The 27,267-nt window shown below is 35.7% G+C and overlaps 1 protein-coding gene and 1 long non-coding RNA gene across 5 annotated transcripts in view; one reads left to right on the forward strand and one right to left on the reverse strand.

Annotated features, from left to right (window-relative positions):
* LOC132906613 (hemicentin-1) overlaps nt 1–27,267 on the forward strand; it is a 430,126-nt gene that overhangs the window by 263,006 nt on the left and 139,853 nt on the right. The window lies entirely within an intron of this gene.
* LOC132907079 (uncharacterized) lies at nt 17,861–24,600 on the reverse strand. The gene is made up of 3 exons (XR_009658116.1): nt 24,420–24,600; nt 23,712–23,884; nt 17,861–18,676 (listed from the first exon to the last, which is right to left on the reverse strand). It is a non-coding gene; the product is annotated as an uncharacterized LOC132907079 (long non-coding RNA).

A 27,267-nucleotide genomic window follows, 5' to 3' on the forward strand; every position in this document is an offset into this window, starting at 1 on the left:
TGGCTTGTTCTTCATAATTAAATGTTGTGGCTTTTGCAGAAAACCTTTCACATTATTTACATCTACTCAGAACAATAGACGAAAACATAGTTAAATGCCAACTAAACAAATGGTCAACGTTCGTAATTAAATGTCAACTGACAATCATGGTGTAAATTAGTCTTGTTTATAAAACAGTATTTTATAAAATACTATTTATTAATATGAAACGTTAAATTTCTTTTTTTTTTTAAATCACGAGAAAGTATAGTGAATGATGGTTTTCAGAGCTAAAATCATCATAACATGATAATATGATAATATATATATGATGATAATATCATTATATATATATATATATATATATATATATATATATATATATATATATATATATGATAATATGATAATATATATATTAGACAAAGAGAGAGAGAGAGAGAAAGAGAGAAGGGGAGTGAGGGAGAGATCACCATAATTTTCGGTTTGTCAATTAACAAATTGGATAGAAACGAGACATAAGTGATATATTCATCACTTTCTTGGCTTTCTTCTGCTTGAATCGTTGAATTCATAAACGCGTCCGATCATTACGCGCTGTTTCTACTTGCGCGTATTCTACTTGCGGATGAGAGATCAAAGCAAGTGATTCTCGGAATTGCAGAGGGATTCTTGAACGATTCTAGTAAAATAGAGCTATCGTCTAAACGATATTAAAGCCCCTGGTGGAAGTCAAAGATTCGTAACGTCGCGCGTCGCGAAGGAATTTAAAGCGTACAAAGTTTACAAAGTATCGAACGCTTCTGATACTCTTTGGATCGAAACCAAGGAAACGCTGAGAATCATTAGTCAGGCTGGATGTCGATATTAAAATATCGAGGAAAAGAGGAACGAGGGAAGTCGACAAATCTATCGACGATATTAGACTAACATCGTTATAGTGTTTATATAGTCATATATGGCGAAGAAATAAACGTATAATACGAGGCGAAACGTGTAATATTGGTTGCTCTTTTTATATTTGTTGAGGTTATTAGATGTATGTGAACAAAGGAACGCGTGGATAAATTGTAAGGTAGAACATATGTATTTTAAATACTGAAGTGTAAATACAAATCGGAATATAATTGAGCTGATCCAGATCCGCACGCCAGCAGTGTTACCCTATGAAAACCCTGAAGCCATCGTCGCCTGTCTACAGTTTATGGTCTGCCTTCGACCCAGCCTTTTGTCTATAGTGTCGATGGCTTCAGTGCTTGAGAAAACTAAAAGACCAGATGTAGAGTTTTCTTAGAAGTGATGACCACTTCAACAATATTTACTACATGCTACATACTTTTTATATTTAAAAATGGAATAAATGTCTTGCGTTAGTGGTTAAGGATTATTACTTGTATATTTTACAAGATTAGAAATAATCGATCACTTTAAAATGGATGAATATTAAAATACACATTTTCTAATATCCTAACCGCAAATTATTAATTGAACGTCATTTCATCACGTTAAAAAATATTGAAGCTTCTGCGCAACTTTTAACACCTATTAATAGTGCAAATGGTCGAGTGGAATATATTAAAAATTACCATTCACAGCGCACGATGGTTAATTAAATCCAATTATCCTGTTTCAATATCCTATAACTATTCACCGTAGAAAAAATTCAACGAAAAGCACGAACAAAAAAGGATGTTATATCCAATTTTCCACAAAACCTAAAAAAAAATTAAAGTCTCGTTTTTCTCTATTTGTCTCAAAACTGTTACCATCGAAAACTTGGTAGAAAATGAGGTTTATCAACGTTTACTGATACCGTGCCAGCATCAGGTTCCTTTTACATTTAATTAAACGTTCCCTTATCGAAATTAAAACTCTTACTAGCTGGTCGTTCGTATAAAATTTTCCTAATTACGCTTGGTGGAACAGCTTTCTGCAAAAACCGATGCTCCGTTTATCGGGACACTAATCTCGCCTAACGCTTCGACGAAACTCTCCCGCCTTGTAATAAAATCCTTCTAACGGAGATAGGGAAGATAATGGAACAGGGAGAAATGGAAAACAATAAAAGCGTGTCGCCAGAAAACTAGAAAACATTGTCTACTGCTTGAGGACGAGTTTTGTGTATCAGCACCGCGGTTGCTTAGAACTCTGCTCGGCTTTTTATGAATTTGCCTTCATATATATATATTATTCGCTGGTTTTTCTTTAGTTAGAAAACGCTCTAAAACTCCGCCATAATAAACCTCGTACGTTGCTATCTGGACGTTGTACCATCTGAGAACAACGAGCGAAAGAATTTATTCGTGTAATTTGAGTTTCCGAAACGCGCTGAAAAAAATATCACCGGGTTACACGACACTGTATAATACGTGTATTTTGCAGGGCACGTGTATTCTAGAGGTTCATTTTCTGGAACGAAACTTCATCAACCGTGCTTGAGTTATCGAATCTGTTATTCAAGTCTTGGTTCCTAAATTATTGACGAGCATCGGCCTCGTATACGAGCCGCAGATATTTGCTAAATCGATTAATAAAATTGGATAAAATAAAAGGTAAAGAAAATCGATGAAATTATATAAAACACGTATCGGTGAAGTGCTTTGCAAGTAAAATTTTGAAAATTTCAAAAAGTAGAATTAATCGCTTCGGCCTGTAAACGATTCGTATATGGAATTCGAACTATGGCCAGAATTTTGCTTGTTTATAAAAGCGAAAATTTACAATTAACTAGAGAGTTTTAATATAATCTGAAATATACGAATCAACAATTGCTACGAATAGATAATTTGATACTGATACGAGAATAGATTCTAGAAAATAAAAGTGTACGTGTTCATTTGAAGATCAGGTTAGAAATTCTTGTTTCTAGAAGGTTGTTTATAGAAGCAAAAACTTACAATTAACTAGAGATTTTTAATATAATCTGAAATATACGAATCAACAATCGCTACGAATAGATAATTTGATACTGATACGAGAATAGATTCTAGAAAATAAAAGTGTACGTGTTCATTTGAAGATCAGGTTAGAAATTCTTGTTTCTAGAAGGTTGTTTATAGAAGCGAAAATTTACAATTAACTAGAGAGTTTTAATATAATCTGAAATATACGAATCAACAATCGCTACGAATAAATAATTTGATACTGATACGAGAATAGATTCTAGAAAATAAAAGTGTACGTGTTCATTTGAAGATCAGGTTAGGAATTCTTGTTTCTAGAAGGTTGTTTATAGAAGCGAAAACTTACAATTAACTAGAGATTTTTAATATAATCTGAAATATACGAATCAACAATCGCTACGAATAAATAATTTGATACTGATACGAGAATAGATTCTAGAAAATAAAAGTGTACGTGTTCATTTGAAGATCAGGTTAGAAATTCTTGTTTCTAGAAGGTTGTTTATAGAAGCAAAAACTTACAATTAACTAGAGATTTTTAATATAATCTGAAATATACGAATCAACAATCGCTACGAATAGATAATTTGATACTGATACAAGAATATATTTTAGAAAATAAAAGTGTACGTGTTCATTTGAAGATCAAGTTAGAAATTCTTGTTTCTAGAAGGTTAGAACATTTGCTGTGATTACGCAACTATTTACTCGTACTACAGAAGAAATATTCGCGAGCGGGGAAGTATTTTTGCTAGTTTAGATAAGGCACGAAATATATTTAAACGGTTGCAGGTAGGTGAAAATGGGAACGTGAAAGTAGTTAGGTGATATACTTGTGGAATATTTAGTGGAGAGCGTGTGAACTGGTGGAATGAATGAAACCGTGAATTTGTGAATTATTGAAATGAATAAAATTCTTGAACGTAGTAGAGACAGAGCTTAACGTATAACAAGTTATCAAATTCTCAAATCTCTTGCAAAGAACTACACTCAAACCCAAAAGTGCTTGACTGCCTGAATATTTTATATTCAGTTTTTAAAATACGATTACTCGCTATACATTCAGTTTAACAACACAATAAAAATTACAATAGAAATTGTACATTTCAATTGTACAATTATTTATCGCTGTAGATTTACTTTGTCTTCTTTACTCGTACGTATTGTAATCTCACGTGAACTGTACTCAATACCAAACGTAATCTAATACTGTTTTGACCAGTTTTTAAAATACGATTACTCGCTATACATTCTGTTTAACAACACAATAAAAATTACAATAGAAATTGTACATTTCAATTGTACAATTATTTATCACTGTAGATTTACTTTGTCTTCTTTACTCGTACGTATTGTAATCTCACGTGAACTGTACTCAATACCAAACGTAATCTAACACTGTTTTGACCAGTTGTAAAATATCATTTGCTTTCATAATTAATAATAGACTATTTCATATATTACGACGATCTTAGCTTCGAGATAATAAAACACAAAAAGATCCTCAAGCACTTATTCTAAGAATTCTGCGATGAATCCAGCAATATCACCGAGCTTTGTACAATTTATTCGCTATGAACGAACGACCGATAATTTCTCAGAATCTCATATCGCGAATAAGGAAATCGTTTCTACACGACACCCACTTTTTTCCTCCCTCGCGGTTGTTGTGTTTTTACAGTAATAACGAGAAATTCTCGCCTGCGGAGAATACATCAAACTGGAAACGTTCTCTCGTTATCGCGGCGCGGTCGAATGAAATTCTTATAGAGAAATTTGCGGCCATTAATCTCGGCTCGTAATATTTCATCGGTTCGACGAGCGTTCCGCAATTTCTTCGAAACGAAGGACCAGGCCGCCAGAGGATTTAACCTTTCAATAATTCGCCAGCTTCCTCCGAGATTCTCTCGTTCTAACAAGGAAAAGAAAGCAAGAGAGGAGAAAGATTCGCAAATAGAAGATAGACAGTCAGGTATTTGCCTGTCCTCGTCTCTACGGTTAACAATTGGATCGATGATCGCGTGTCTGGCGCAGAATTAATAAGCTGAAATAAGTAATGAGTGTAATTTCAACGGAGTTTCTAGCGTCCTAAGAGAGACGTCGCGGAACGAACTATGTTATCGGAGAAGCTGTCAGAAGTTCTCCGATATCGTACTTATATAAGTACACTCGTGTATACAGCTTCAAGTTCTGCTATTTAGGAATGGATCCATATGGCGATCCTGCAATTGATGTAACGATAAATAGAATGCAACTGGTAGAATGAACATCGCTGGTTTTCATCGCTGTATATCGATGATTTATTTGAACGAATCGTCGTTAAGACAGGATTTATATTTTAATTGCTGTGATTAGAGTAAGATAGTTCGTAAGTAAGTAATAAGCAATTAATCGGCAAAGAAATCTGTTAACAATTTCTTGCGTTATAAGGATATTGCGAGGTACAGTGAGAAGCGCGACGCTCTGACAGGAAAAATAAAAAACGTATGGATGGAAGGGGGATTGCGTTGCGAGGTGGGTTTTTACAAAGATTTATAGCAAAATCAATGTGCGTCAAAGATGACCAGGAAAGTACGTTTCGTTCGTGATCGTACTTATAAAAAAAATCATTTGTGACTACCATCGTGACCCGTATTTCCATTTAACAGCGAATATATGACAATCGATAAAAGTTCATTTTGATATAGAAATCGTATTGCTACGGATATAATATTTTATGCATCCGTTCTGACTTCACCGAGTCTCGTTTTATAGTATCGAATCGCGTTCTTACTCAACTAATGAAAATTGGACTTCTGTTGAATATCAAGTCAATTACGAATAACAAAAATATATATAATTGACCCAAGGTACAAGAAGAAATAGTTCTACGGGGTACACGAAAGATATTTTCAAATAACACCAACTTTCTTGAAAATTGCATTGCTTCTTATCATCCAATTGCAATTAGGACAGAAAATAGAAGAGCTTATATTCGATAAAGAATAAAGTTGTATAATAGAGTGCTCTGTACGTATTCTAATCTCGTCAGTTATATCTTATCGCAATAGATACAACTTGCTTCTGCTCAGTGTTAATTATTTTCATTCTTCTTCGCAAATGATTCTATGCAGATCTAATTATGTTCAATAACATCACGCACGATCAATACGATCGTTAGTGCCAATAAAATAATCGAATAAAACATCGTTCAAAATTTACCAGCTATCGATCATTATGCATCTTAACGCGACGAAGCTACTACATCTTAATTAATAACCGTAGAAAGCAATAAATCTTCCACTTTAAAGGCCTCTCTGCCTCGTCTCAACTCGACTTTTCCTTACCGCGATATCATATTCGAAAGAAGAGCATCAGAGACTATACGTTTCTCTTATTCGCTCGGTCGGACCTCTCGCTCGTTCGCTTCCACTGACCTAGCTCACTTCTGATGGCCACACGGTGGTCTGTGACTGAAGCTGAGTCAGCGTCCTTCTTGCTATTACTATTACTCGCGATGTGCGTATTTTCATAAAAAAAAGTGGGTCACGGTACTTCCAGGAATTTCGACCATCATTCAGTAGTGTCCTACATACCAAACGTAATACTTGGGAGCACTGTGTCTTCGGAATCAATAGAGATATCGATTTGAAACAAAGTGTGTTCCTTGAAGTATTTTATCCAATAAATTCTTTCTGAATAAATTTGTAAATTTAATAGTTGTAGAAATGCTCGTTATCGATGTAAGGGCATCTGTCCAAATTTCGTGTTACGAATTTTATTTCATAGAAGGTACTCTACGTTACGTGTTTGGAAAGTTTAACAATCTCTCGCCACTAGTTCGCTTGCAAACAAACGCAGCAGGCTATCGTGATGTGCAACAATGAAAACCATACTGCTACAAATTGAAAAATATTTATACGTATAACTGTCTTTGTATGCGTATACGGTTTTATAAAAATACGACGGGAAACATTGAATATTTAACGTGGAAATGAAAAATGTAACAATTCGCACATATTAGCAGCGAAACTAACAATAAATCCATAATAACTCCTTTCCACGCAGATGTTTGAAAATAGTCGAATATCTTTGGCGTTTTGAACATACAGCAATTTGAACGTTCTGATTTTTTAATTTCACCTACTATGAACATAAAATTTATAAATTTCGTAACGTTCGTACGAATTTGTACAATATTCTTCATTCTCAATCCTCAAATTCACGTATAATATGAGGAAATCGGAAAAGCGAAAATAAAAAAAAAAAAAACAAAAAAGAGAAAAAGAAAAATAAGTGCAAAGTCTCTTTACTCTTGCGCAGAGGATTTCTCGCGCGTCAGCTGAAATTTATAAACGGCGAACCAAAGACTTTTTGCGGCACGCTAAAACGCTGTCCCCAAAGCAAACAGACTAGACGTCGAGTTATCACTCGCGACGCGTGACTTATTGTCGGCGGAAGACATCGGGAAAGGTATTCGTTCACGTTAGGAAACGTGCCCGGCAAGATTTTTCAGCCGTAACCAGCTCTCTTTACCAGTAGCGGACCCGGCTACGTGTATTCTGAATCTGACTCGATCCCCTTCCAGAAACGGAATTCGTTTCTGCCCTTGCAGTTGTCCGTGGTGTCACGACGCGGAAGGACGCACGACCCGACATATGATACTGTTTCAATTTTTGGATGAGGAATGACAACCAAGAGAATCAGTCGAGACTTCCTCGTGTGTAATGCGACATCTCAAGTTTCGCGATGAATATGAAACGAGAAGAGTATTTCAATTAAGAAGTTATTTTCTCAGGAAAGTATTTGAACATTTACCATAGAAAACTTTTAGCCCCATATCGCGTGTGTTATGTAACACATTTTGTAATTTTAACAGCACTGTAATAATTATATCGATCAAATTCGAAAGCGATCTGATAATGCATATAGAGGTTACAGGATATTTATTAGAAAACATTAGTATACGACACGAATAAGCCTACATTCTACGTACATAATAAGCTTAAACACGACTCCACTGGATATCGAGCTTTATCGATGTAATGGATAGATAAACAGATTCAAGATTTTTGTGATCTTTGCGAAATACACGCTTGTATTAGATATCTTGTAATTTCCCTATACATTTGGAGATTTGTTTCAAACTTTACCAATATAATCACGATAAAAGAGTCTCGTATCATCGTCACTGAAATTTCAAAATGACCAAGTATTAGGTTGTCCGAAAAGTGTCTTTCTTTGCGCCTTCGTACAGTCTGTGCAATGTCACGGTGTTTGTCTCAATAGAACAAAATGGGTCGTACGTAATTCGACGAAATAATATAAAGCAAAAAACATTGTGCGTTTATTATTTCCTCATAAAACGAAAGAAACTTTCCGGGCAACCTAATACAACACACGTAATATATTCATAGAAGGCATCCACCAGTGTTCGAATATTTTCGTATTCGTTTATATCGTAGAGTCGTTTATCTTCTCTACGTATTTTTGAATCTTCTTGGAAGTTGGAAGAACAAACGAAACTTGTTGCGATATCGATTAGAGAAATGATGAAAAATTCAACACTTGATTCGATATATTTTGGTATATGTAAAGAGCTTCGCATAAACGCCATGGAATAATTTCGATCGATTTCGTGCCGAGGGAAATACACGTGATAAAATTTTCAGGCCGATCCCCCTGTTAATACCCAAGTATTACGCTAATAAGGCTTTTATGCGGGGGCCTTTTCGCGACGTGCACAGTTCAATTTATTTGAGAGCCGACTATAATGCTTTCTCTTTGACCGGCAATTTTACTATTAATTTCCATTACACAGTTAATAAAGTTTTTCCACCCCAGAAAGCCTGTCGCGTTACTTGCCGTCTGATGACATTTCGAACAGTCACGCGTGCATTCACACGCGTCAATAATTCATGCGCCATCGACGCGACGCAAAAATCCAATGTAAATAGAACCGTACGATTTTTCACTGCTATACGTTTGCATATTTTCTGATTTTAGACAAAATTTCTACGTGCTACATTTCTTTTTTCCACTGATTTTTTAAAATATTCTCCGTTCGAAGAGTACCTTTTCTCTTCTCGGAATAACATTAAGCAAATCACTCGTTATAAAATTTAAATTGCGTTTCTTCAACTGTGCTCATAGAGATATGAATTTGCATAAAGATTCGAGCAACGTAGACATCGTACGCAACGTCATTGTCCATCTTTATCCCTTGTGATATGTTAAAGGTATGCACTTTTTGTATCTATACATTTAATGCCAAAAATACAAGAAATTTTGAGCAAAGACGATCAGTTTTCAAACGAGTCATTGTAGATTCTTCGCTATTTTATTACACAGTCAAATGATAATTAAATCGTATATTATACATCTTCTCCTTGTCTTTCAATCTCGGAAGGTATTTACACGCTCTGCTTGTCATAACTCACCGGATAATTTGATGCAAAAAGATGCTTTCCTTCGTCCCGCATATTTCTGCATTGTTTCCTAGGATGCATCACCATTTAAATAACGTATTTGTATCTCATAAAAATGCTCTGCCCCTCTCCCTAGATCGTCACTTTTATTTGCATCCATTTTTTTACCTACCATTCTATCACATTTCCCGGGTTTGGCATTCTTCAAAACTTCATCTCGCAATTTTCGAGACCTGACCAATCTGTCCCTGAAACGCATATCCGCGCCACCAACGTTGATTAATCTATAAAACTTCATAAATTCCCCATACTAACGATTAGTTCGTGGTTCCCTTAAGGGAACCGAAGAAAGAAAACACGTTTGTTGTCTTATAAGCTGCGAAAGTGTACGAAGTAGCAGATTAAAATTAATAATAAAACACGCGTCGACTTTCTTTCAAACTACGGCTGGCCTCATCGCGACGTAGAATCGCGTGTTTGTGAAAGGTAAACCGTATTTCTTGGTGGATTACTCCGGAGATTTGCGCGTTTTTGTTTTTAAGGACTGACGCGGAGAGTTCATAAAATGTGTCGTGAATGTGTTAAAAGTGAAGGAAGACCGTGTGCGTTTTATTAGAATATATTATTATAGTTCTTTTTTTTCAAAATACTGTACGGAGAGGAATATTCTTATAAAGAAATATTAGTAAATATCTCTGAGAGAAATGTATTTCGAATATATCGATTATTGGGCTGGCTAAAATATTGCTGAAAATATTGCATGTTACCGGTGTGTTGTAAGACTTCACCGAAATGTGCCTTCATTTTCGGTCAAACTCTTCTAAAATTCTTCCTTCTTTGATCGCGTCGAAGAAAAACGCGCGACGCTCTTACGATTTACCATTGGATTTATCCTTGGATTTTTAGATTCTGATGCCGGATGAAGGTATGAAACGCTATCGATGAAAAGAATTTCCCTTCGATGCTTTTCTCTAATAATAACCGGTTGCGCGCAGTGATAAAATCGAAGATGACGAATTTGCCATAATTGCTTCTGAATAAATTCGAAAAGTTAGCGGTAATTTCGTTCTGAAAAATTAAGGGAAAACAGTTAAGAGAACTATACATGCTTTACATGTATAATAAAATAGTATGGTGCAAATATAGGAAAATGTATTAAAAACCAAAACGTTAAGAAGATAAAACCGCGTTGAAAAAATATGACAAAGTAATGGCTAAATACCAAAATAACCAACGTAAATATATAATTCTACGAAAATAATTATCGTTAAAACTGTATCATAATATTTCAATCTCAATAAAAGTCATTACTTTCGTTAAAAGCGTTGTAGAAGAGAAGCACATAAAATGGTCATTTTGGGAAGTATGATAATCCCAATGTGAAAATCATGGAAACACAGTTGATTACATCATGGAAATGTCACTTCAAAATATTAATCTAAAGCCCATTATTAATTAACAAAATTCTATCAAAATTCCTATCTCCATCAACATCACACGTTCGCTAAAATCCGAACGGTCGTATTCATTTAAATCTCGTGATATTCCTCGTTTCCATGTTATTGTATCACGGAGAGAGAGAAAGAGAGAGACGGCGAACCTTTCGGCAAAGGGACCTATGAAAAAAGTCCGGGTTTCCTCCGGTTTTTGTGGCGCGATCCTATTCGAGCACATTTTTCTTAATCCTTTTAACGTGGTGAATGCACCTTTGAAAAACTTGAGTTGAAATTAGAGCGAGGCGCGAACGAACAGCCTTTCAACGTTTACATCATTGCGGCCTAATATCCTGTCAGTGGTGGGAGGTAGAATCATTTCAGCTCTTTTCACGACCTGGTGCACACGCCTATTGCCCTTTAACAATAAGTAAAGCTACGTATGTTTAACATACAGGGTGTCTCAGAAGGAAACCGAATAACTTTATCGGTATGTCCTTTAGTGTATTTCGTAATTTCCCTTTTCATTTATTTCTTGAACATATGGGTCTTGCTTCTATTTTTGCAGATAATTCATTCTTCGTAGAAGATTTTCACCGATTGGCAAATCGTAAAAAAATTTAATACATTAAGGAAGAAAGACCGGTTTGAACATTTTGAACACCACTTTTAACATATACGAATAAAAAAAAAAAAAAGAAATAACGAGCGAACAAAGTCTATCTTCCGAAATAAATCAAAAACAAATGTACGAAGATCTATAACGCGCATGGTGTTCTTCGGTGACCTAACAGGCGTACCGATAAAGTTATTCGATTTTCTTATGAATCACCCTGTATACACATACACGTATGGGCGTGTATCCTCTTTTTATAGGGTCGTGAAGAAGCGCGCGAAAGCGGAATGAAGAAGCACAAAAGGGATGACTGTAAAGTATGCAGCCGATCAATAGCAAGGCAAAGCGGTGTGTATTGTCCTTTCACGTCGGAAATCGTGGCGTCTAACGTGAAAGGAGACGCAGTTGATGACGGAAATGTGTTTCTTCAAAGGGGAGGAACGAGATTTATCAGCGATCGAATCGTCGAGCCGGGTGACGTCGCGTCGCGTCGTGAAGAATCCACCCTTCGCTGGGTTCCCTTTGTTCAACGCGCCCCACCGCGAATAATAATCTCGTTATTGGGCCGCTGCAGGCCAACTCGCGTGTACTCTGCTTCGATCGTGCCTTCGCCCTCTTCGAAGAAAGCTTTTTGGAGATTCGAGAGATCCGAGATCGTTTGATTAAACGTGATGATATTTCCCTCGGTATACCAGGGGTGGAATTCTTTTAAGAAGCGTATTTTGGGTTTGCATTTTCATGTTTGGATTGAAAAATCGTTCCTATGCGTGCTTTTTTTAAAACGTTCAATCTGTTTCTTTTTTTTTTTTTTTTTTTTTTTTAGAGAGAGAGATTGATGGAGGATAGAGACAGATCTTGGAAAATAGAAGATTGAAAATTGATTCAAAAGTTTCATTTAATTTACTTGACGTGTTGTCAGTGATGAAGATCTAAGAATGATCGGTCAAATAGTAGTAAAAATAAGAATAAACTCACATTGAAATATTTATTTGGAACGTACTAAATGTATAATTTTGCAAGATCGGAGAGGCACTGATTCGTCGAAGAATCGGAAATTCTATTTAATAAAATCGCTTTCAATTTTCGAAACAATAATAATAACTAAGACTACCGTATTTCCTCTGGCAACTATACAGAGATCGAATATTATAAAAACATTTTCATAAAATATACTTAAACGTTCATCGAATTTACGTCGTACCTTAGTAAGCGCGTGTTATATATATTCCACATAGAGGAGTGTACAATTAATTAGGCACTTGTTAAGCAAAAACGAGAACACACAGTTGTTCACCCAGATCGTGTAGATCAAGATAATTTCCACTTAAACCGCTGTCAACCTAAAATTACGTTAATGAATATCAAGAAAAAGCTGGTCACATTACGTAACATTGAAACGGCGAAGTTGTACATTATGGTTGAAGCAAAATAAAGAAACGGAAATCCAGTGCGAAGCGAATATAATCGTGCACCATCGTTGCCAGTATCTGGCAGGAAAAAAGTACAGCATTCGCGAACTGGAATATTTACGCGAGCCGCCATTACTGATTCGCGAATAAAGATCAATTTCAGCCGGCTTTAAACGAGGAGGCTTTAACCGGCACACTCACGAATCCGATTCGAACGCCATGGACACAGGGGATTTCCCTTGAGCTTAGATTTAAGCTCCGTCTGAAAAACTGCTCAACTACGGTGGCCAGCAACGGCTTAGACGCGATTATTTTCTCTTTAGAATCGAAACACGCAACAACGTAGATAAACAGGTGCCGCAATATTTCTCTGTTTAATCATTTTCATCCACCTTAATCGTTCTTTGTAGTCGTAACTCGCAAAATCGAAATGTAAATACACCTCCTACCCGATCGTTTATTTCTTATTACAAAATTCGCCAGACACGATATCGATCGTGTAATACCTCGGATGAATCACGTTGCGCCTGATCCGCGCGAATAAATTTCATTTGTAGCGTGTGTGTATATCTTGTAAGGAAGACGTGTAAATAGCGCAATATGGTATAGCGTAACAGTATAGGTAAAATAAGCTGCAAGCTAGACACGTTTGCACGTACGAAGCATAACGAGTAATCAAGATCGTAAAACCATTGCGTTCGATCATACGAATCGCTGATTGGTGCGGCCGTGCTTGTTTAAACGGATAGTATAAGAAGGTAAAAAAAGAGAAAAAACTAGCAAAATGCGGTATCATCCCGATGTTCTTGAATAATACGTCCAAGAAACATAGGCATCCAGGAATACTCCAAACAAACATCCACAAGGCTGGAAGCAGTGCATCCAGGAAGGCCGCACGAAGTCGCTCATCTTGCTACTATACTTAACCAGGTCGTCGTATCTTTCTCTCGCGTTCCCGTGTATTATAATCTCGCTTTTGTGTTAATAAATTAGGTAGATACGGTTTGAACGCGTGAAACATCCACCGAGATCCCTCTCAGCCTATGTAGCTGCCGGCGTATCGCGAAAACGTTACACACGTTTAATCGTGAGTTGGATTTCGTTGTTGGTCTTTGACCGTGTAAACGTTTGCTGGATTGTATTTGAATAAATTTATGAGGTAGGATATATTAAACTAACCATTAGCCTTTCGAAGATAAGATAAGAACATCTCGAAACGAAGAAAGCTCAGGTATCGTGTTACTCTTATCTGTATTTATAAAACATATCGGCGGAGTTAAAAAGATGTTAACATCCTGTATCGTTTAACGATTATAACGACGTTAGCTTTGAAAGGACTCTTGAAAAACGTCTCTAGGAGAAGTAATATTCTAAAGTAATTTGTTATCGCGACAAAGATATCATGTCTTTTTTTTTTTTTTTTTTTGTAGAAGAAAACTCGGTGAAGTAGCTTCCTTAATTATTCGGTAGATGCTGGAAGAGCGAATGGTAGATCCTGGTACGCGAAAAGTATACGGAAAGTATGAAATATCTGTAAGAAATTACTATGTCTAAGAAGACTGCGGGTGGTCCAGCTACCCCTAGTGCCTAAGAAGACTTCGTGTTTAAATTCTCAATAAGCCTCTCGAGTGCTTCTCTCTACTTTTGAAGATACTTCGCTAATTAATACTTGAAACAGTTTTGCAAACACGTGGACACTGCCTGCTACGAATCACTTTAAGCTCCTTTGAATTCCCTTTTATGGAAACATGAAATTCCACTTGGAGAAATTGTCAAGAAACAAACAGCATTATGGTGAGAAAGAAATATTATAATTAGTCAGAACTTGCAATTTAATATAATCGTTCTGTCGAAAATTTGTTATTCTTCCTGTTAACCCACCCATTCGCTTTGTCATATATTTTTTCTTATCCTAATTGTATATTTGTATGCATATATCAATATCGTAACATTAAAATATACGATTTTTGGTTGTTATGATAACACGTAAGAATATATTGACTATAAATGGTAATCCTTAACTGTCAATACTCACGAATACAAGACTGACAAAGGTAAAAAGTTGAATGTATTATTCTGTACAGTTTATTTTGATTTTCCATTTCAATGGATTAATCAAAACATCACGTCATTTCAACTCACATATCGATACTTGCGTGGTATACACTTCCGTCCAAAATGTTCTATACATAAAATTTTAATGACGCGAGATCAATCAACATCGAGGACCAAAATATACCTTCTTTTACATTTCGTATTTTTATTAGAACTTTTTAAATAAAACTTAAATAAAACGCGTGTTTCTCTTATATGAATCACAATATATACTCACAAAGCTCGATCAGACTGTCCTGTGAACGAACCTCTCAAAAGCCAAATCGATGCAGTCCATTATTTTTTATTAACTTTCTAAGTACACGAATAATATCCAATACTAAAAATAAGACGGATGACTAATTCCCATAAATTTATTCATCGCAAGAAGATGACATAAATGATTCTAAATTCTAAAAGGTGTTTAGAAAGCTATGTTTGCAACATTGTCGTTTTCTTCCTACTTCTCGGTTTATGTAGTTGATCAAGGCGAAGAGCTCAAATAACAACGGCTGAACTCAATTTATCTCTATTATTTCTTCTTACAAGAATAATGCTGAAAAAAAAGTAAGGACAAGAAAAAGGAAAAGGAAGAAAACTAAAAAGCAAGCACGCTTTCCTCTCGCATTTTTCCGACGTTTCTCCTCCTTGCAAGCTTCCTATCTCTCACAATTACTTGAATTTCAAACGAAAATGCAAAATCCTCGGCAAGTTAGCCAGCCGTGAGACACTGGACGAGAACATCACGAACTTTAAGAATCGCTTTACCATCCTGAGAACTCGGCGACTCCTCCCCTCGTTAGAGTCGTCACCAGAGTCGCTTTTATCGTGAAACACCACCGTGAAACGTCTTATTTAATCGCGTTACAGCGTGCAATTGCCGTGCTCGATCGAATAGAGAAATTCTAAGTAAAGGAGAGAGAGAGAGAGAGAGAGAGGAAGAGAAAGAAAAAGAGAGAAAACACGCGCATGAAGAACGATTGAAGTGGTACGCTCCCCGCTCCATTAACATTTAATTGCGCCAATCGTCTTGGCGTATGGAGACACATCGATAAACTCGTTAACAGAATATGTGTCAACGGGTAATCGAATGACTATGGAGCGATGAGTCGAAGGGAGATGCGAACAGAAGCGGTTTTATTCACGTTCGTTCGTTCTCTCTTCCATGTTTCGTCTCCCTCAACCATCGATTCATCGGATTCTCAATGGTACGGCTCAAATGCGCCTCGCGATGATAGCGCTTCGATTACTTTCATCGGCGGCTTTTCACTCGAATTTCGTTCGTTCCGCGAACATGATCTCGTGCTCCGCCATTGATGCGATTTTAACGCGATCACGAGCACACCGGTTGTATCGAATCACAGGCATGAACCGATCGAAGGATAGAGATGAGTGCAGTTACGCCTATTTCGGTGGTGTTCGAATACCTGCAATGAATTCACGAGCATTCGGAACACGATTCGATAATATGGCTTGAAATGTAGATAAAATACCTTTGATCCTAATTCGATATACTTAATTATTTGAAAAACTTTATTTTGATTCGTATTTTTATGACAGTTTAGAATCCAGGTTTTACTTTCTTGGCAAAGCGCTTTTGGCAATTTGATGGATATATATTCGTTACATATTTTTGTGAGGATTTATCTCCAAAGTTTTTAGAGTTTTTAAAACTACAAAATTTGAAAAATTAAAGAACTGTTGCAATGTTAAAGAGCTAATACATTCGTTGTCAAAAAAATATAGCTGTATCGTCTGTAAGATTTTTGAATAAAAATGTATTTATTTTTAAGGAATGTTGATTTTAACACGTTGTTCGAGTCAGTTATTGAGACATAAGGATAAATACGAAACTGTTAAGAAGATTGTTCGTAAAGTTCGTAGTCTTTCCGACAATTCTTAATAATCATTTTCCCATCATTAACCTATTCCTTTTTGAAATTCCAATTACACGGAAGAAACGAAATTACTTGTATCCTGTTCATGGAAATTTCTCTTTGAAAATTTCTCGCGTCGTCCGAGGATTACACTCCGAACGCTAACCCAATTCGTGAGAACAAGCGGGCCAAATTAATTTTCGTTTGTTTAATGTTCAATCAAGTATAGAAAACTCGAAACACGCCGGTATTTTCAAAGGTAATTCTAACAGAATTGTTCAATTTTCGTAGCAGTATCGAGCGTTACGCTGTGGACAAACTGGAACAGAATATGGTCCACTATAAATCGTTTGCAAAATCAAAAACTACGAGCCCAAGTAATAACGTTTCTAGTTATTAATGCACGAGATAGATTATTCGTTTTAAATCGATCGAGCAAATTCACCGCCCCATTCTTAATTTCCTTCCGCTTAATTGTTCAAGACAAAATCCATTTGCGCTTTCGAACAATATAACTTTTCGTTTATCCACTTTCCTACTATAAATTAGTTACGCGTTCCATCGATGTTCATTCTCTATCGGAAATTTATCTGTACACGCTGCATCTTTTTACAAGGTTCGATGAATCAGCGAGAATAGGACATTTCGTTTATTTATTATTTATTTTACTTATTTATTCAAGGGGTTGGAAAAAGGATTAATTTAGAATTTTTAAAAAATGTTTTACAGTTGTCAATCATATGGCAGATCTTACTTAATTATTTCTCAAAGTTACGAAGCATTTACAGCAATTAATTAGTCTACGTAGAGCTTGTCGCGTGTCAATCGAATACGAATTATTCAAATATCACGTTGATAATTTTTCTTCCGGTTTTATACGAAAAGAAGCACAGAAATATGAAAGAAATATGAACAGCGAAATCTAAATGAATAGTTAACATTCAAGCAGAAAATCCGCATTTACTCTGAATGGATTCATCTGTGCGATTCATTTATATCGACCAAGTATTCGCGTTAATGAATACCGGAAAATTTTCGACTATTCTTTTAGGCTCTTAATTCCTTTTGTAATATTGGTCGTCCTTGTAATATCCACGTATTGCAATTCAAATATAATCAATACTTACTTATAATAATAAATACAGTACTTAGAAAAATACAAATTCTACGAACGAATCTTACAAATGACAAATCACCTGATTATTCTCTTCGATGTAAACCTATGAAAGAATAGTCTGTAACCTGTGATTCAGTGAGATTCATCGATATTATTAGTTGACAAATTTTTATGCGAGAGGATCCTGGTCTGATAAAAGTTCTTCGATAATAATTTCAATAATACCTTAATAATTTTTCAGATTTACTTACTTCTTCTTTAAATATCCTCATGCATGTAGTCATATCTTTTCCAAGCCTTTTTACAACGGCAACCATCATTTTCGTCGTCCGCTCGTTTCTCTCTGTTCTTTTTTCCCTTCGTACCGCGTTACCATGAATCCTAAAAATTTTAACATACATTTTCATCTAACATCGCGCTCGCCATTTCTTGTCGCCAGCGACGTAAACCATAGAGTACAAATATTCATTTTCTGAGATCTATCGTTCGGCTTTTTAGTTTTATTCCACGTCTCCGGTACAGTTCACCACATTGCGTGGCGTCGTCTCCATCGGTTCGTATGCTAATGTGCTCGCAATTTGTATAATTCCGAAACGGGTTAAGCACACAGGACGTCGCAGCATCCGAGGTCGATAAGTTTTTCTGGCTCCGTGATAGGGCGTCGTTATCTGCAGGTGCTGTGCAGGGCGAAGCTCGTTTCTCGCCACCGAGGCTTACTTTACATTTTAATGTCTGTGCGACCGCGAATCACCACGATCCTCCGAAAAGCTTCTAATGCTGTGGGCTTTCCCTCTGTACAGCATGTCTAAGGACAGATGACACAACTGGGCGAAAGATCATTCTGCAAGCAGAGATGAATCGATGATATAAGAAATAAAATTTATTCGCTTGAAGCCTCGTCTCTCTTCGAGAAAATTTTGATTAAGGATTCGTCGAGTACTCAGATATAATTTCTAACTAAACTTTTACCTGTAATTTCATATTTTAATATAGATTTTTTTTAGAAACGAGACAGATGATCAAAGGTTTCATATTTCGATCTGTTCCTGTTACTGACAAGCGAATATTCGCTAAAAAGATTGAATATTCGTTGGATACACGTATACACGCTATCAGCTAACTTCTAATTAGACGCGTTCTTTGATCGATCTTACTTCATTTCTACATTCGTCAATGATTTATTTTTTAAGCTTGATTTACCAAAAAAGACAACGTTTCTGTCGAGGTTATTAGATGTATGTGAATACAAAGGAAAACGTGGATAAATTGCAAGGTAGAAAATATATATTTTAAAAACTAAAGTGTAAATACAAATCGGAATATAATATGAGCTGATCCAGATCCGCATGCTAGTGTCACACACTCAAGGAAACCACCCGCTCAGTAACCAGATAGACCGAACATCCTGCATGCCACATCTTGAAGCAATAACTAAAAGGGCCCCTCCAAAGGGACTAGACCCTAGGTAGAAGGACCTTCCTAACCAGCGCAGTCCGTTCTAGCATCTCAAGTCAGTCTGTCTTAATATTCCGAACCACGCTGTTGTAACCGTCACTCTGTCAGATTTCTGCAATAAACCTCATTGTCGCATACGAAGTCTACTTTCTTCACCCTGTTTGTGAAAGAATCGTTTCGTTCGAACCGCGACGCGAGGAGATCACGGCCGATCCGTTAATTCCGCGATCTTTTGTGTCTCCGACGTGACACTAGCAGTGTTACCCTATGATTGAGAACTCTGAAGCCAACGTTGCCTGTGTACTGTTTATGGTTTGCCTTCGACCCAGTCTTTTGTCTATACGGTGTCGATGGCTCCGGTGCTTGAGAAAATTAAAAGACCAGATGTAGAGTTTTCTTAGAAATGATGACCACTTCAACAGTTTCGAATAAGAAAGGCTTATTCTACATTCTGGCTTATCTTTGGTTGTAGGTTAATCTCTTGAACGATTACTTGCTCGCTCTTGTCGCAGTCTTATTCATTGTCCGCCCGATGTTAACCAGGTTATCTGAAGAACACAAGTTACGAGTATTTGTATTTATGGAACTGAATGTACTTCGCGTAAATTTTCCTCGTTTAAAAAATAAGATGCAAAGTGAATTTGAAATACGTGTAGTAAATTGAGAAAACACTGCTCCATTAAAACGAAGAACACATCGATCGTTAAACCGGGAACGTTTATCCATCCGATTTCGTTCGACTGATCTTATAAAAGATTGTATACTACCATTTCAAGGCAGAACCTCTATTTCCTCTGTAAATCGGAGCGTTCAAACAACAGAGAAATAATATATTCTGTGTATAGGATAACAATGCGCTCTCGTCAGAATCGAAAGACAGAGAACAGGTATAAAGATACCGAGTGGACGTACAAACTCGGTGGCTGTGCGTGGTTGCGAATTAAATGTAAACATGCAAGACGTGATTCTATATTTCCTGTTGAAATAAAATATTAATTTAAACTAGAGAAACGGGACAAGGAAACATTTTGCTGTTTAACCTATTCGCAGCTGAGGCCGTAGCAATACTGGCGTAGCATACATCGAAGCCGTATAATACGTCAAAGACTATTCTTAGACAGGTACACACCGCTCGTAGTTAATTAATTCTCGTCCATAAAACATAGGACATTCGTTAATTTAACTCTGCTGCGTTCTCTCTGTCACTTTCCATGCAATTGTATTTTTCTAACGTTGAAAAATATCTCAAATTTATGTCAAACATTTTTTTAAACTAAATCTGTGTCGTTTTATAGAATAACTTGACTTTCTTTACGACACACGAGATTAACTAATAATTCTATAAATACGTTGAAATAATTCGTTTCTCACAGATTTTTCTCCGTTACATCTGGCTAGTTTTAAATAGAACGAACGTCGACCCCCATTTGCCAACCGAAATTGCAATAGAATCGTTCCCTTTGTGCGCGAAGTCGTTCAAAGCAGCAAGGGTAAGTCGAAAATTTGCGAGAACGACTATAGTTCAATGCAGTTTGTGAACTATTATTATTTTCAGCGGCGAAGCGCGCCGAATACAAACGCGAAGTGAACTAAAGTCATAAGTATAATCATGCGGTTATTACACGGCTGTTGAAAACAGCCGCTCGCTGTTTTGTCTTTGTTTCCGTGGAAAAATTAGTCTTTCGAAAACTGCTCGATTTCATGCAAAACTAGAATACCTGTATCTTCTTTAAGTTTTCGTGAAATTCGTGAAATGACGTTACTTTTTATTTTTTGTTTCAGGTAAGCAGCGATTATCCGCCTCAGCTTTGCTATACTTTATAAATATTTCATCATGGTAAGTCGTAATCAGTCTTCTTATTTTTATATCAAATATTTAACATCGATCAACATTTAATCGTACTAAATAGAAATATTCCAATTTTTTAATTTTCCCTCATCGATGAATTTTTCTATAGAAACATTTTTTTTCTTTTTATTTTCCTATAGAAAAATCATGTAGTACAGAGGATAAAATGAAGTTGAATAAAAGCATGTGCGTATATGAGTATCAGTAACTTTTATACCTTTATACAGTAACCAGTAATTCCTATATAAAACAGAGGAGCATAATTCACAAGTGGAAATAAGGAAAAACTATTTGATAAAATTTTGTCGTTGCCACTTTATCGCTATTGCTCGTCTTCTAAATTTTCTTTTATCGACCATTACCAATCACCATTACAGATCGTTCGTTCGTTAATTACGATTAAGACGAAACCAAAATCGAACCATCGTAAGTACATATCTGTATGAAAAAGCATTGAATAATATACGAACTTCGATGACCGTTAATTGGAATCCTCGGTATATTGTTTGAAGGAAATTTATCAAAGTATTATCTAACTAATTAGCAGTTAATATTATAAACTCGTGAATTTCCAATAAACTCAAAATCAATGGAAGGAAGGTTTGTGTATAAACTGACAAGAAAGTTGATAAAGAAGTATCATAAAATTTCAGCTCTGAATCGAACAGCCATTGTCATTAAGGGGTTAATTAATACTGGCGTAATTAGCTGAGTTTTTACCTGGATTCACGATATATATTACAGCATGATCATTTCCACTGATTTTCTTTACGCTACTTGCAATTTTATCCGATCTGACGAGCCGCGAATGCCAGGCTGTAGTTTGCGCGCAAGAAACGCCGTCATTTATCGAAGTTTCGACGATAACAAAACATTGTAATGACGGTGCTGAAAACGAATACGTTTTTAACCATAGTCCATTAACTCCGCGACCACAGTTGCAACCTATAAAACAGGAGAATATCCAACATTGAAAGCTGCAAGGTAACAAAAAAAGAAAAGAAGGAAAAAGTTAAAAAAATGTAGGTTTGCGATAAACTTGGAAGACGTGCTTTAATAAGAAGCATCATTATGTGTCTATCATGTTCCGTAAAGGTATGTGTTACGTTAGACGAGTAACTGATGAACGAGTTTTCAACTCAGAAGTCAGGCGATTGTAATCTGTCGTACGTGATATATTGTCTTCTGTGCCCGTAAAGTACACTTTGATAGTATAGACGATGTTTTATTAATGTACTATCGACAGAAAGTTCGAAAGCGATATAATTCTTAGAGGATGGATAGTGAGATGATAATCAACTAAATTTTGTTTCCTGTTAATAGTAAACGATAACTAAGAATTCGAAATGGTAAATTATGTAAATGTCACTTGAATCGACAGTGATAGAAGTTACATCAGAGGGATAAATACGTTGGGCAGGGTGTTGATAACGTTACTCGTTTTTTCGGAATGTGTAGCCTTTGTAAAATGAAGTGATCCAAATACCTAGATAAAACACGGTGTTTGGGTTATCGACACTCTCGAGATTGCATAGAAAAGTTTCGAAAATCTGGATATCCGTGGATCGTTTCAATGTCTTCCGGGGACAAGGATCCCGTTTGGGGAAGCAAAAGTCCGTGCAATCGCGTTTCCAATCTTCTCTTCGATAGTAAAACGCATCATTTCGTAACTTGCTTAGAAAGTGGTTGGATAAAATCATGAAGTTCTTACGAATTTCGACCTCGATGGCTGCGTGAAAAATAAACGAACATAATAATATACGATGGCCACAGGGGAAATACACGATAAACCATATTTTTCGCGTTCTATGGAAGAGCAATTTTAAAGTTCAAAACGTTCGCAACCAATACCTGTGTCACCAAACTGGTATTTTCATTTGATTTTTGGATGAAATTCGTGTTTTTTGTCATCCTCTTGAACATTTCAAAAATTTCGATCGTCGTAGGATTGGTTATGTTCTTGTTGGTTTTGCAAAATTAAAAAAATTCATGGATCTGTCACGCATTTTTTCTTTTTTTTTTTTTCCTTCCTTTTTAAAGAGTTATGTATATCTTTCGATTTGACAGATTATTTCGATTTTCAACTATCATATTAACTTCGTTTTCATTTCAACAATTGGATGACATCGAAACCAAAAAATAAAAAAGTAAAAAAACATTTATTTATCGTGTTTTTTCCAATGATACACTCTCGTCCGCTTGTACAAAAAATATTTTTACCATTTTTTCGATACTTGCGAGAATCGATAAGGACCTCTGTCCGATAAAAATTAACTTACTAATAATATTTTAACTTTCTATATTCTATTTAACGAATAAACTCGTATTAACCTTATATGTAAACTTCTTCCACTGTACTTCAAACAGTGTCAATTCAATGAAATATATCACCGAGTATATCCGTTCAAAGGAGACATGCAACGAACGAATCCCACAATACAAATTACATGTGGTGAAAAGAAAAAATAGGCAAAGAAATTCCGTGTTAACAAACGGCCATCTGTTTGGTCACGCGCGATTTGATTAGAAAACTCGTTTCGCTATTGCGAACCTAGTAATTACATCGGCATACCTTTAATATATCTCGTCCAATCCTCTATTTTCTGCTTTGCTCCGTACATATGGACACGTACGATGTAAATTGAACTCGATGAACAGGCAAGTTCGGTTGACAAGCTTTTGATTACACCGTGAATAGAACAGCTCTGCATGAATCATCTTCTTTTTCTCAAGATGAACCGTATACTGAAAACCAGGCAATGCTATAAATTCGTAAGTCGTGATTTTACGATCGCGAATTTCCATAATTACTTCTTCAAGAATGAAAACATGCACGTTATCCACGCGATAATATCTTTCTGTATGATGGTAGTTCTGAAACATGGAGAAACGCGTTATGCCTGCCAGTCGATGGAGATGTTATTATCGCGATTATGGGTGTTTCGAAAATAGCCATAACTGCTGAATTAGCCAATTTGTTAGGTTTTAGATAAATAACGAGCATTTCGATGTCTCGTTAATCGACATCTTCGTATTATCGACAACATGACAAGTCTCATTTCTCATATTTTACAAAAAGACAAATTTAAAATTCGATATTTTGTCAACGAATTCCGCGAGAAAATTACGTTTCCATTTGATTTTGCGACTAAATACATGTTTTTGTTAGTAAAATATAGATACGCGTGTTTTATGAGGAAATATTTCTTCTTAACCATAAAATAACGTAGAAATGAAAGTGTCGATTCTGAGGATATTAACAGAAATGGATTTGTCGTACTTTTTGACCGTATAATCTTCATTTGGATGAGTTTTAATTCGTTAGATTAGGTAGAGATAATTCTATAATTGCTACACACTGTGAAAATATCTTCTTCGTTTTTCTGCTAGATCTACGTTGTTTCAAAAATTTATTGCAAGCAACACCCGATAAACGCAGGAAATGATAAAAATAAACTCGGTATATCGCACTTTCATGCAAAACGATTTATAAATTGTGCAGTTGAAGTCGTAAACGCCGCGAGGATGAAGAGAATAAAACAATATTTTTTTTTTAGCGAGTAGGAATGTAAATTTCACATAAAATATTATGAAACATGTTAAGTACTGAAATTATGCAGATATTTTATGTTTATTACATTTTAAGTTACGTTTTCATGTTATTGTTCTGTACAGGACTTTATTTCCAATGCAAATTTAAGTATCAGAAGATCGGTAAAAATGGACTTGTCTTTATTTGTAGTTATCTTATAATTTTTTTTAGCATAATTAAACGATAGGAAAATTAATTATATGGGAGTTGTTCCAATTTTAATCTAAACGTAGTTTTATTTCCATTTCTGAATAAACACTATCTAAATACTTAAACGATATACTAGATTGAATAAAAAAAATGTAATTTTAATTAATCCAAATTTTAATATAAAATATTCAATATGAACTTTTGTAAATGACAGGAATCAGGTTTGATCGAACTTTATTTGCCGAGGTAAGAAAAATCGCGTGAACAATAAAAAGATCAGCAAGGATCAGTGAAGAGTTACGAAGACCGAAGTTCTGACAAGAAAATGATAAGTTAATACCCGAGATATAAGCTTTTCACGACTATAATTGCCACCGTTCATCCGAAGGCAATATTATAGCGATCTTTAACTTGTCAAATCAAATTTTTTATGAAATTCCGGAAATGAAACTGCTCGTTAATTACACCATAATGTAATATTTCTAACGTAACAACATATCGAATTATCGACTATTATCGGCAATATTTCGATGTCGAAACTATTTTAAAGATAGATTAGCGTACCGTAAAATAGCAAAAGCATCGACGCACAAAAGAATCTACACCTTTTTAGACATCTATAGTTATATATTTCCACGATCTTAACTCACTTAACGGTAAAACTGGTTGAGTGATTTATAAGGTTTCGATATGGTCGTGCTCTGTCCTAGAGTCAGTAAAAGAATCAATTTCTTTTCTATCCTTCGTTATTGTTCTGCTTCAAGAAACACGATTCACTGAAATAATGAATTTTGTCCTAAACCCTGCTATAACGTGAAACGCAGAGGACAAGAATATGATTAATATTTGTGAGAAAAATTATAAGATATACTTAATGGTTCCTCTGAAATACCCAAAATGGTAGGGATAAAATAAAGAATGGTAGATCTCGTTTGTTAAACCACTCACATCAATCGAAACCAGTTTTTCCTCTGCCAACCCCAACATAGGTACCATAAACCCCAGTGACATACTTCATCTAAAACCTAAGCTTAACTTAACCATTCTGTCATTCTATCTTTTATCCTTATCGCATCCATTTATTACATAACCAGAAGCCATTGTTTCAGAAAAAAAGAATGTTTATCGGAATGTTCAGCAGTAGCCAAATTCAAGAATAATTTAGAAACATATAGTAGAATTAATAAATTTTTTTTCAATTTGTCGTTATTTATCGGATAGCTTCGTGATTGTTTCTCTAGAAAAATTAGTTTCCTTATCAAGCAATCGTGACTTTTGCACGTTTGCGAACTACTCACTTTCTTATGATAAAGATATGCATTGTAACAATTAGGATATAAATAAGATGAGATGAACTCTTGTCGAATGTTAAGCGGTTATTGCCTGTTTTTCTCGTGAAAAATTTTAACAAATTTAAACTAGCATTACAATAAAATATACGCATAATACATGTCGACTGTCGAAAACACCATGACCTTTCTCTGCCACTCGATATAATACAATTAACCGTAAAAGATCGCGAGGACAAGGACAAAATATTGAGTTGGCAACTAAGTGATTGCGGATTTTACCATTACCACCCAATGACAAGATCCGCAATCGCTTAGTTGCCAACCCAATAGCAGCTTCGTGGACCCTAAAATCAAGCAACAGTTTAATTTCGTACAGATATTTATTACGCGGATGTGTCGCAACATCCATCCTCGCGCAAATCAGTGAATATCCTTGTGAAATTCGAGTTTATGGAACAAATTCAAAACCAGTCGCGTACAGGCCCTGCTTGCGCAAGGTGCGTTAGCGTTTCTATTTTCGGAAAACGCTGTATCGGTCCAACCCACGAACACGATCTGCCATAAAAGGCACAATTTCGGTCAGAAACGGATCCGATAAACTAACTTTCCACTACATATGCTATTTTATACTTCCAGAAGATCCATAAAACCCCGACCAAGTCGTTACAGAAGCTGCTTACTGACAGAGTTTATCTTCGACGCAGTTTTGCTTCGTCCAGACATTCGCGATCGCGCGAATTTGCACGTTCGTTTACCTTTCACGACTTCCTCGTATTTCTCACTCGTCTATGAACCCCGACAGGAGATTCCACGATCGAATAGTGAAATTATTACAGAATGAGCCGTGGCAATTTATCTCTGTGACATAATAATATAGCGTCTGGTATCAGCCGATATTAAAATTCGCAGACTGTTTTGCTGCCTGGCATTTTGTTGCTGGAGAAGTTCACAATGAAATTTAAGGAATTTTTTTCAAATTATCACTTTGTTAAATAACACGTGCATCGAAGAACTTCTCGTCTTCCTTAACAACGAACTGTTTCAAGTTGTTCTTACAGGATTATAAAGTACTTTCTTCTTTACAATTGAAGAAA

This window comes from Bombus pascuorum, chromosome 5 (genome assembly GCF_905332965.1).
Source record: "Bombus pascuorum chromosome 5, iyBomPasc1.1, whole genome shotgun sequence".
Taxonomy (NCBI): Eukaryota; Metazoa; Arthropoda; class Insecta; order Hymenoptera; family Apidae; genus Bombus; species Bombus pascuorum.